This window comes from Capsicum annuum, chromosome 5 (assembly GCF_002878395.1).
Source record: "Capsicum annuum cultivar UCD-10X-F1 chromosome 5, UCD10Xv1.1, whole genome shotgun sequence".
In the NCBI taxonomy this organism is placed as follows: Eukaryota; Viridiplantae; Streptophyta; class Magnoliopsida; order Solanales; family Solanaceae; genus Capsicum; species Capsicum annuum.
The window spans coordinates 89,338,681-89,350,777 of record NC_061115.1 but is presented as its reverse complement, the minus strand read 5'-3'; positions in this window follow the sequence as shown (position 1 = coordinate 89,350,777).

Sequence of the window (12,097 nt, the reverse complement as noted above, 5' to 3'; positions counted from 1 at the left end):
TATGAACTTAGGGCTCTAATACCAATCTAACACGACTCAAACCAGGGCCTAGTCGTGTCGGGTGCCTTAAGTCCAACCAAGATTGAAGAACATCCCCAATACCTAACCATAACCGCTAGCAACCTATATTGGATGAATTTTTAACATATAACAAAATAAAACAATAAATAATCAAACACAATAATAAAATCTATAACCATATCTAACTAAACATCCAACCAAATAACAAATAGGTGTCAATCCTGTGGCCATACCAATACCAAGGCTGACACTAATAATAACACCGCTCATAAGTATAGTAGTCAAACAAAGCCTCTAACTATAATCCAAGAACATTCGGTCGGGATATGTCCCCAACCATATCCAAAACCAAAGTCCATAAATAAATAAAAATATGAAAATAAGTCCATAGCATGAAATAGAGTCTTTTGGAGTTTGGAAGCTCACCACTTCAGTCGAATACAAGGTTGTTCCCGAATCCAAAATCACTGAGTAGAAGGAGTAGTATGGCCGGTTCCTGGATTATATAAGGATATAGATCCCAAAGATGGGTAATCGGGTGAATGCTAACATATATTTAGGAATAAGGATAAAGTAATACCATCATTAAAAATCAAAGTAAATAATTATATACAACCACATACATACATATATACCATACTAGGAAAGGGTACCAGGTTTACCGTTCATTTAAAACCTTAACCTAGGCTATGTATATTTATATCATAATCTACCCATGGGCTATACGGGTCCAGTGTTACCCCTTGAATAGGCCCCAGTGCATGTAGCCATATGAATCGAAGATATCATAGAGCACATGGATTATCGTGTACCCTTTACCCTTCATGATACATATTTATAAGTATAACTTAGGATTCCCATTTACCCTACAAGAATATGGTCACCACGACCACCCCATATGTCGGAACACATGAATTTCCAGTATCCATCCATCGGACTCACACCTCCATAGTTAGCTATTATAACCCGCCATTATTGCCCAATTAAAACATTTAGCACATAACCAAACCACCAATTCCAAGAGTCAATTGTCATGACATTATGAAGTGGCATCGTCATACCATATATAGCTTGCAATAAATGTCATTAGCCAACACTTATGGGATTCCCATTTACCCCACAAGGTTTCTAATTGAATCACAACCATTTCCACAAGGCCTTTCTAATCCATTTAGAACCAACCAAACCAATTTAAGTTCCATTAATATATTATACAATGCAAAGATTTCAAGAATAGTCAAACCATGTGATAGTTTTACTCTCATTGGCATTTTAACAAACATATTAAGGGCATATAGTTTTCAAAAACCAAAAAAAAGTATCAATTGACCATTCCCATGCAACCATATGTTAAAACCACAATTATAATATGAAAACCATAAGAAAAGCATGGGAAACCATTATCCAACCAAGAATAAACAAAAACTCCCAACACATATTGCAAAACCCTAAGCAAATTAATAATAATACCATAAAAACCATCCATATAATTATGCTTTTAGGTGAAATAACAATGAGAGAGGAGTAACAAGCCTTAGAAACTAAGTATGATGAAGATAACCACCCTTTAAAAGCCCTAATTGATCACCTTGAAGAAAACCCTAGCCTTTATTGAACCAAGAGTTTGAGAGTGTTTAAAGAGTAGTTGATTGTGAATATTAAGTTATGAAAACCTCCAAAGCTATTTTATGTCATGGGGTCAAAAGGCGTTATTAGGAGGAAATGTCCAAAATACACCAACTTAACTGTAAAAATTTCTACATGTAGGTATGGTTTGGACCCCTCACTCATACCCACATTATACGAGTGGTACTTTCTACTTCTTTCTTGATTAGAAAGTTTAAAATTATAGTCTGTTCAACATAAAACTCCATATCATAACTCGTATACTAGACATATGACTAGTACCCCTCAAGTCATACCCTAAGCAAAAATACCTAGGCTAGGTACTGGATAGCATACTGTTGGACCCTACCTCTTATATTATGTACATACAACTCCTATGGAGTCTTCACATATCAAGAACAGTACTTGGCCAACATCATACTGACCAACATACAACTACAGTTCCTAGACCTATACCCATACTATACGACTAGTATGGTGAATTATATGATCAACAAAAGTCTTAAAACTCAAGAAATTTCCAAGGACTAAAACCCAGGGTATTTTAAGTATTCACCTATGTCTATCATCTAGTATGAGACTATTGCATAGATATGGGTGAAGAGTATTCCTTGTGTTATTGTATGTTTATTGAACCTTCCAAGTCTGGGGCAGTGGGGGTACACATAGGCTCAGCTAGGTTTTTGATTTTTCAGAGTAGCCGGTTATTTATACTGTTATTGATATTGTTATTATCATTATTATGATCATTATTTTGGCTATCTTATTTCAAAGTGGTCATTGATCCTATATCGAGATTTGAGGTATGGTTTCAAGCTCTTCTATCTTATGATTTCTCTATTATGAACTATTATTTCATGTCTAGTCATGTGCATTAAAAACCCTGAGTATGATAGTATTGAATCCTAATAGTATTATAATGAGGTATTAACATGAGAATATAATTATCTAGGTTATGCTTTGATATGACCTCAGGTTTACATGTGTGTATATATATGTACATATATCTAGTTATATGAATCTATGGTACTATCGTATATCCCTCCTTTGTTGTTCATATTTTATAGTTGTTTTTGCCTTGTGTACTACTATATATATTTATTTATCTCTTTATTCATATATTGACTTGGGATATATGGTATAACATTGACGTATATTGAATATAGCTAGAATAGGAGAGTTCACCCTGATATTTTCCTTAGTCTTATTATGCTAGACTCTTGGGCATAAGCAGGATAGTTATTCCTTATTATATCATTGACTTTTCATATGATTTCTGGATTCTTGGTTATAGTTTTCATTCTATTTATATATTATATATATCTGCTTTATCTTTGGAGCTCAGTTGGTAGTTGCCTACTAAGTATAATTCATTTGGTACTCATACTACACTTTTGCATCCTACAGATCATAGTATGAGTTATCACTATTGATATGTACGTCGTACAAAGCAGCCATAGTTCAGAGACTTAAAGTAAGCTCCTGACATTTGCAGTATTACTTATCTCTTTCTTATGTATTAGACTAGTATCTATATTGTATATAGGGATAAGTTGTATTAATGTAATTCTCTTGATAACTTACTCTTGTACCCTTATTAAATTTTGAATCTCTTGTACTAATATCATCAGGTTTTGGAAATTTCTCATGTATTTATCCTTACCTCACATATTCTGTGTACTTTTTCTTATATTATTGAGTAGTCCGTTACTAGCCATTCAAGACTATAAGTTGGCTTATGTACTGGTAGGTTATGGTAGGCACCATCATGACCTGAGAAATTGGGTTGTGACAAATTGGTATCAGAGCCTAGGTTTCACCGGTGTGTTAGTACAAAAGGTAAGTGTTAGTAGAGTCCTATGGATGGATGCAGAGACGTCGTAACCTATCTTTAGAAGGCTACAGTGACATTTTTGGAAATTTACTTCTTGAATTCTTATTATGTGCCCACACTCCTATGAACCTCAAACATATTTTTGTAGTTTATTTTATCCTTAATTAATTATGGAAGATAGGAAATAATATGGATAGATGCAAATAAGACTTTAGCACATATTTCTAGAGTTAAGCACAACATCGTACTAGAGAGTTAAAGATATATATAAAAGAACTTTAGCGGTGGACAAAAAGGTTTTTGGCTAGCTTAGGCTCCAGTTGAGCTTGTGACTACTTTAGCCTTTGAAGTTCAGCATTGTGAATTTGAGTCATATTATAGATCTCTCAGCCATGGTTGACATTTAATTCATCGAGCAGTTCTCAGAATAGCATTGGCTCTATTGGTAATCATCAGGGTTCTTTACTAGTGTGGTCAAGGAATTTTCCCATGCCGTATAATTTTGAGCCAAATTTTGGTACATGGATTTGTTAGAGGGTTAGTTTGGAACTCTATTTGGTGTTGGAGTGCTTGATAGCAGCTGAATCTTTCTTTCATCAGGATTTTGATTACAAGAGGACTATAGATAGAACAAGTATTGTACTTACTAAATTAACGGCAAAAGGCATGCTATCAATATAGTGCTATTGGTATTTTATTTGAAAGTGAGGATCTCTCCGATAGAGTTCAGCTTTACCTTACATCCATCGACTCTATACAAATATTATTCCATACTATGAGTAGTTTTTTGATTAGTCATGATACTTGTAGTGGGTAGAGTCCCCATAAGACTTATGGAGTGTGGTTGGTTCTTTTTCCCATGGCGACCATTTTGTATTATTAAGGGCATTATCTCAAAGTATTCAAGGATCTTGATTTGATGGTGTCATAATGAGTCGCTAGTTTAAAAAATGCCCTAGGTATAAGATAGACGATTGACTATAATTAGCACATATTCCCTACCAGCTTGGAGTTCTTGATACAGGCCTTAATTTTAGAGTATGGATATAATTTTAAGAATTTCTCTCAGCATCAGTTGCCCAGCCATTTTGTTCTATTTGTGTTATTTCTATATTGATGATTCAGGAGTTTACTTTAACTGTAAGGAGACCGACTTCTAATCTAGAAAGTGTCCCTAATATGGGATTTCCAATCATTCAGCTTATTTAAATCATCCTCATGATGTTGTGGTGTACTTAGTTATAGGTAGTGTATGTGGCACCTCAGTTAATGGTTTAGTCGGTCAGTTCTAGTTGGACTTATTTAGATTTGTTTTCCCTATGCCTGTTAGGCATGTGGTTGCGGATGTCACCATGATTAGTGTGCTTTTATTTCTTGTATTTTGTCTTATTATGTGTATTAGGGTTTTCATACCCATTGATGATTATATGCCTTGGCGAATTGATATCGGTTATTATGTGCCTTATTGTGGAATTCATGATTATGTATTTTAGTAGTGGATGAAGTAGATGTATATTTATGTTTTTCCTCTATGGGTATGGTTTTTGGGTTTGAGTGCCATTTATCTTGGCACGTTAGCCATATTATGGCCATTGAGTGGTACATGATATTGATATTTATATTGGTACCTTCTATTTAGTTATGTTGATTTTGATATTGCTCGTTCCTATTTCTACCACTATGTAGGTTGTTAATTTTACTTGATGTTGTTAGTTAACGAATTTGATCTTTGCTGGGTAGCTCTATAGACTAGTGTTGTCCAGTTGGACTTTAATTCTCTTATGATATTATTTGGTGTCTTGAGTAGATATAGCCTGATGTGAAAATTTCTTTCCCTTAGTATGGCGAGGTTGACTGTGTTCCCTCTTGGTTAGCTATATTTGATTGATTCAATGATTTATTATGATATAAAAGGTAGATTGGCTTTTCGCGGCTCTGTTATGACCTTAGAGTTAGAAATTTAGTTATATTGCCTATTATTGAGTTTGAGATCCTTAGACTTGCCTCCTGGGTTGTGAAGGATTTTGTTTGTCTATCCCTTCTGATGTGACCTATTTTTAAGATGGACCAGTTTGAGGCCTATTCTTCTTTAGTGGCTATTTCTTCATCTGATAGCAATTTGATATTATGTTGATATGTCATGGATTCATCTCATATATTTGTTGGGTTTGTTCCCTTAGGATGGGTTGCCATATTGCTAGTATGGAGGTTTTATACTCCTTTGTTATTGTGATATAGTCTTGTTTAGTAGAGTTAGAAAGTTAGAGGCAGGTGGCCTTTCCTATGATCAATTTTTATATTGGAAAATTAGAAACTCTATAGCTTGAGTTATTGATTCTCTTATGATGGTCTCAACATTGACCGTAGTTTTGAGATTGGTGTTTCTTCTTTGATGATGTGATTCTTGGCTGGATTCAAAAAATCCCTATTACAGCATTGGCTCAGCCTAGCGAGGCTTGGTGGAGTGTTCCTCTTTTATGATATGTGCCTATGGCTATTTATTGGTGAGATGGAGTGCATATTGATTATACATCGGCTAAAGTTGCATTTCTCTAAGTTGTTAGAGTTTTTACCTTTACTAGTGTGGTTTTCAATCTTGGGAAATTTTTGAGTATGTTTGGATAGTTCATGCCCTCCAATGGTTATGAAGTGAGTTATTAAGGATTTTTAGCTAGTAATTCATCCTTTGGCAGGGTTTTTATTTTGTGGATAGATATCATACCCTATAGCTGAGATAGAGTTAGTGTATTATGTTATCAGTTAGTGGTTATCCCTATGGTAGGTTTTTCTCTTCAGATATGTCTCGACTGTGGATTGGTATGATTTATCTCAGATATGTTATATTTCGATGCTTGAGTCGATTTGGGGTAGTTAATATTGATATGGCCGTATTAGCTTAGTTTTTGATTTGACACCTCAAAATGGCGAGTTGTTAGTATCATAGGTTTGGAGCATTAATGCCTACCCATTTTTAGTTTTGTCTTAGATATTTGAGAATGAGCGATGTGTTGAGATTTCAGCTTGGTGTTGTTGACCTTGCGTGCAACTTTGGTTTTAGACTTCCCTTTGTTCAGATTTCATATATAGGCTGGTTATGCCTACTCCGTTATTACCTATTTGACTTTCTCGACGTCGGATGGATTCTAATTGATAAGTATTCAGATGATAGCCCATGGGCCCCGTATTGGCTACTTTAGTCTTGACTTAGATCTTTTAGTTTTCTTTGGAAATTTTGGATGATTTACTCAATAAGAGTAATATACTCAAGTTGGATTCAATATGACTACATTCCTGGTGGATGAGACATCCTAGAGTGGAATGTTTAGTGATGAGTAGTTATACCTTGAATTTTGAGATTTTAGTTTGATTTTCATCTGGGCTTCTTGCAACATTGATATGGACTGAATTCCTTGATTATCTCCATTTGTATGCCCATATATTACCTTATGAGGTTATTCTCCTATTTTCTATATGGACTTTTAGTGGACCAGCTTTAGTTCTTTGAGTTCTTAATTATAAGACTGCATGGGCGAGACTCAAGTAATTTTTCTCCTAGCTTGGATTAGATAGCATGTGCAAAATGGTAAAGGGCAAGTATATTTGGATTTTGATTTGGTGGCATGACTTGTGACTTGGGTTAGCTTTGGATCGGATGAACCTTTACTGATTTATGCAGATATAGAGATGGTATCAACGTAATATGGTCCAGATGTGTGTACATAAGTTTTCTTAGATCAGTTAGAGGCTAGTTAGCAGTTAAGTTGAGTGTTGGTTGTTTGGAAGAAGAATGACAGTGCTGGTTGAAAAAGGGATACCTGTGGCAAAAAACTTTAGAAGTGTTTTTCTCTCTATTGAGATTATCTGGAAAGTCATGCTTGGAGCATGCAAGCCTAGTATCCACCCATTTGAGCTTTTGAGATTCTTTCTATCCATTGATTTCCAGGGACAAAAGTCCTTTTAGTTATGGATAATGTAATAAACCTTCAGGTTATTTTCTATATTTACTCCTATTTTTGCTATTTGAGCTTCTCTATAGATGCCCAAGTCATTTACGACTTACTGGAACCGATGAATCGGTCACCAAGCAGTTCGTTTGATTTTTAGAACTAATTCCCTATTTAGAAGTCTTTGCTGGTTCCAAATGGATACTGGGCAAAAACTTTAATGAATCGATCTCGGATGCAAATTTTGACTATGCTATCAGGTCTGGAATATCAATTTTAGGCTAGGTATACCTTTGGTTCGAGTTCCAATGCACCCAAGCTTATTTTGACCTATCGATTGGAAAGTTCAAAATTTGAATGTTTAGGTGTGAGACCCACATTTGGTCTAAATAGCCTTGGATTGAAAATCTGGCTTTCCCAACACGTTTGGAGCATCAAATTTAGTATGGTTTTATATTTTATTTATGAATATTGGATTTTAGATGCATCCTGAGGTATTGGCTGTAACTTGGAATCAAATTCCAAGTTTCAGTTGTCATTTATTGTAGAAGCATACTGCGATTGCGGTGGCTTTATAGCGATCATGATGACCGCAATCGCGGTAGGCATAAGTTCACGATCGCTCTTCCTGAGGGCCTAGGAAGGGTACTTTAAATAGCCATTTTTATCGAGAATTAGGCATTTTCTCTATTGTCGTGAGTCCTAAAACCTAATATTGAGTGTACATCTTAGAGGGAGTTTTGGGAGTTGATTAGGTGCTTGGATTACTTACTTAATCGTGATTAATGTTGAATCTAATCCTTTAATTTTAGTGTTGAATTCTTATTTTCTTAGACCAAAACCCTAAATGGCTTGAGGCGTGATTTTAGCCCCAAATATGGATGATTTGCACCAATTTCTTAAAGGATATAACTCCCTAATGGTATTTGAAGAGTGGGTTAGCCTTGGAAACTCATTTTTCCATATGTGGGACCCACGTGGGGGGTTTTGGTGTTGTTTTTAGACCCAAAGCACAATAGTGCAATATAGGTATCGTTAGACTTGCATTGATGAGTAGATTATGATTTTATTAGTGTGATGGCATTTTGGGGATTGTGAATTGAAGATGAGCATGTGGAGATCGATGTGAGGTTTGCGGTTTGGCTTTGAGGTAGGCTTCTATCTACTTATCTTCATAGATGATGTGTGATATATATTGCGTGCAAACTTGGATCTTAGGCTTGATTATGAGTAGAAGGCCTTAGCCTTTATTATGGATATTTAGGGATTAGATGAGGGTTTTAGACCCATAAGACAATATATTTATAACCCATTTAGAATCTAATTGCCTTCTCCCTAGTTTAGATTAGCTTGTATCATGAATGTGATATAATGCTAGGTTTGGGATATGGTTTAGCAATGGAAGCATGATTAGTATATTTTAATCTTATAGGGCTAGTGTGGTGGTATTGAAATCGTAAAGCGGATAGAGTTGACTAAAATTCCCTTGTTTCTAGTAGAAGCTCCTATCTTAGGCTTGGATATGGCTCACTTGACATCTAGAAGCTGAAATAGAAACCTTAGCCTAGTTTGACGCATAGTATGCCTAAATATGTGATTTGAGGATTAGCATTGGGATCGTTCGGCCTACATAAGCCAATACTTGTGTTAGCCTTGTGGACTTAGCCGCGGATATTATGCATAGTTGAGACTAGAAAACCTTAGAATACAATTACTTTGTGATTTGGTAACTTGCATTGATGTTCCTAGGATTGTGTCTTTGGTTATGGCTATGACGCTTCTCTTAGGTATGATGTTGGCCTATAGAGATGCTATTTCCTCTTAGATATGACATTGGCCTATAGAGATACTATTTCCTCTTAGATATGATGTTGGCCTATAGAGATGCTATTTTCTCTTAGATATGATGTTGGTCATGTAGAGGCTATTTTCTCTTAGATGTGATGTTGGACTATAGAGAGGCTATTTCCTCTTACATTTGATGTTGACCTATAGAGATGCTAATTACTCTTATATGAGATGCTATTTCCTCTTAGATATGATATTGGCCTATAGAAAATGCTATTTCTTCTTAGATGTCATGTTGTCCTAGTGAAACACCCTGGGATTTGGAACCTTAAGAAATTTCTTAGATTTTTGGTTTTTTGTCAAGATACGACTAGGGGGTACAGGTCGTATGTTGGGGTACGGTTGGTAAGGCTTGGTCGAACTATCCAGTATTGGTTGGTGGGTTGGATTGGTTCCTAGAATGAATACGACTTGGTAGGTATGACTTGTATGGTATCATACGGATTGTATAGTTTGGGTTTTACCTTCACTTAATCTGAGACATAGTAACTTAAGTTGGATTTGAGTATGAGTGGCTCACCATGAGCCGTAAGCTAGGGTACGAGTCATACCACTGACTCGTATTTTAGGCAGTGTTCAACTTTATTGGGTTTTATTCTTCCAGGGAGATGATTTGAGGGTAATAGTCATATGGTTTGGGTATGACTTGCTTTTGGTAAGTTGTATATTGGAAAGTGTTGGGTCTAAGAGAGAGGCCTAAGGTATGAGTGATGGGTACCACTCGTATTAGTAGATAAAACTGGTATGGGATGGTCGTACCCTATGACATGGATTTTATGCAGTTTAAGTTGGGGGTAATGTGGAAATTTCTCCACTTAACCACTTAAGGCCCCACCACTTATAACTCTATTGGGATATAATTTACCCTATTATTCTAATCTTACATACTTAGAAATACTCTCTAACTCTCTCTAAGGCTCTTGCATAAAGAAAGTCTAGGGTTTTATCTAGAGGAGCAATTTGGGGCTTGTTTGGGTGATTTATCTCCATCATCTTCATAATCTAAGACATGCTCTCCTCTCTCACTGTTAGTTCTAACTAATGGCATATTTTATACAATGTTTTCATGGCATGATTATGGTATGGTTTTGGGGTTTTCAAATATATATTGGGGTTTTGGTATTAAATGCTTGGTTATGGTTTACCATGCTTTAATTATGTTTTTACATGCTTTAATGGTGGTTTGGATAGTTGGTTGCAAGGGAATGGTTAATTGGTAATTGTAATTGGTTTTGGAAACACTATGCCCTAACATGTTTGATAAAATGCCTTTGATAATGCTTTTACTATATTATTAGACTTTTAAGGGAATTATTGCACGGTATGGTTTTGTAATGGAACCCTAAATGGTATGATTGGTTTAAGTGGTTTGGAATGGCTAAATGGTAAGGTTGGTGGTCATGGTCATGGTTAATTAAACTTTCTTGTAGGGTACGAGGGAATCCCCCAAGTAAACATGTTAATGAACCATATGTTGGGTACATAGGATTCCCCCAAGCAAACTCAATAATGGAACACTTATGGGGTATACGGGATTTCCCTAAGTTAATTTGATAATGTAATCTATGGGTACAAAGGAATCCCTTTACATAAAAAGGTTGGCTATGGACATTGCTTTCAAGCTATAGTTGTTATGATAAAACCACTAATCCTAGCCCTAGTTGATAATAATAATGAAATGGTGGTTTGATTGAATGGCAATAGTTTTTATTGGCAAATAATGGCGGGTTATGTTATCTAACCGTTAAGGCGCGAGTCCAATGGATGGACACTGGAAACTCATATTTGTCGACATGAGGGTTGGTCATAGAGACCATATATGATACTATGAGGTAAATAGGAATCCTCTAAGTACACTATACATATGTATCATGGAGAGAGAAGGGTACTCAAGAATCCCTTACTCTTATGGTATCTCCGGTTCATGTGGCTACACCCATTAGGGCCCATTCAGGGAGTTAGACTGGACCCATACATATCGTGGGTGGTTCTAGGATAGTTAAGCTACATATACCCAGGTTAATGATTTTAAATGCATGCTAAACCCGGTTTTCTTTCTCGGCAAGGATATATATATATATGGTTTGTATACATATGGTTTTTTTACTTGGTTTTATGGGATGTCATTATTTTATCCTTATCATGAGTACTTGCAAGTGTTAACTTGCTAACCTATCTTCTAGTAGCTGTATCCCCATGCAATGCAGAAATCAACCATTCTACTTCTCCTGCTTAGTGAACGTATTTGGGATCAACCATTGGAATGAAGTAATGAGATTCTATATTTTGGAAGGCTCCATTTCATATCATGGATGTCTTTACATACTTTGATTATTTTATGGATATTGGTTTTAGCTATGTTGGGGGCATGTCCCAACTTAATATTGTTTCTCATTTAGTTAGAGGCTTATGTGACTTCTATAGGTTAGAATGAGTGGGATCGGTATTGGTGTCAGCCTTAGTATTGGCATTGGTATTAGGGCTAATACTGTTGAACTGGATTTATGATTGTTCCATCCTCTTATATTATGTTATAGACAGGAACATGGTTATTATTTTGGTTGTTGGCTTATGGTTTTGGTTTAGTAATTTGGTTATTGATTGGGTTTGGACGCTTGGAATCATTTGGGTTGGTCACGGTCATAGACCTATCCAAAAGTCTAGAAGCTATATAAAATATGCTATCTTATTATATGTTCGGAATTCATCCAACTTAAGGTATGCATTTGGATGGTTCGATTGGGTATTAGGGGTGGTCCTAGGTCCTGGTCGGAATTGGGATGCCCATTACGACAAGTCCTTGGGTTGTGTCGTGTCAACTATA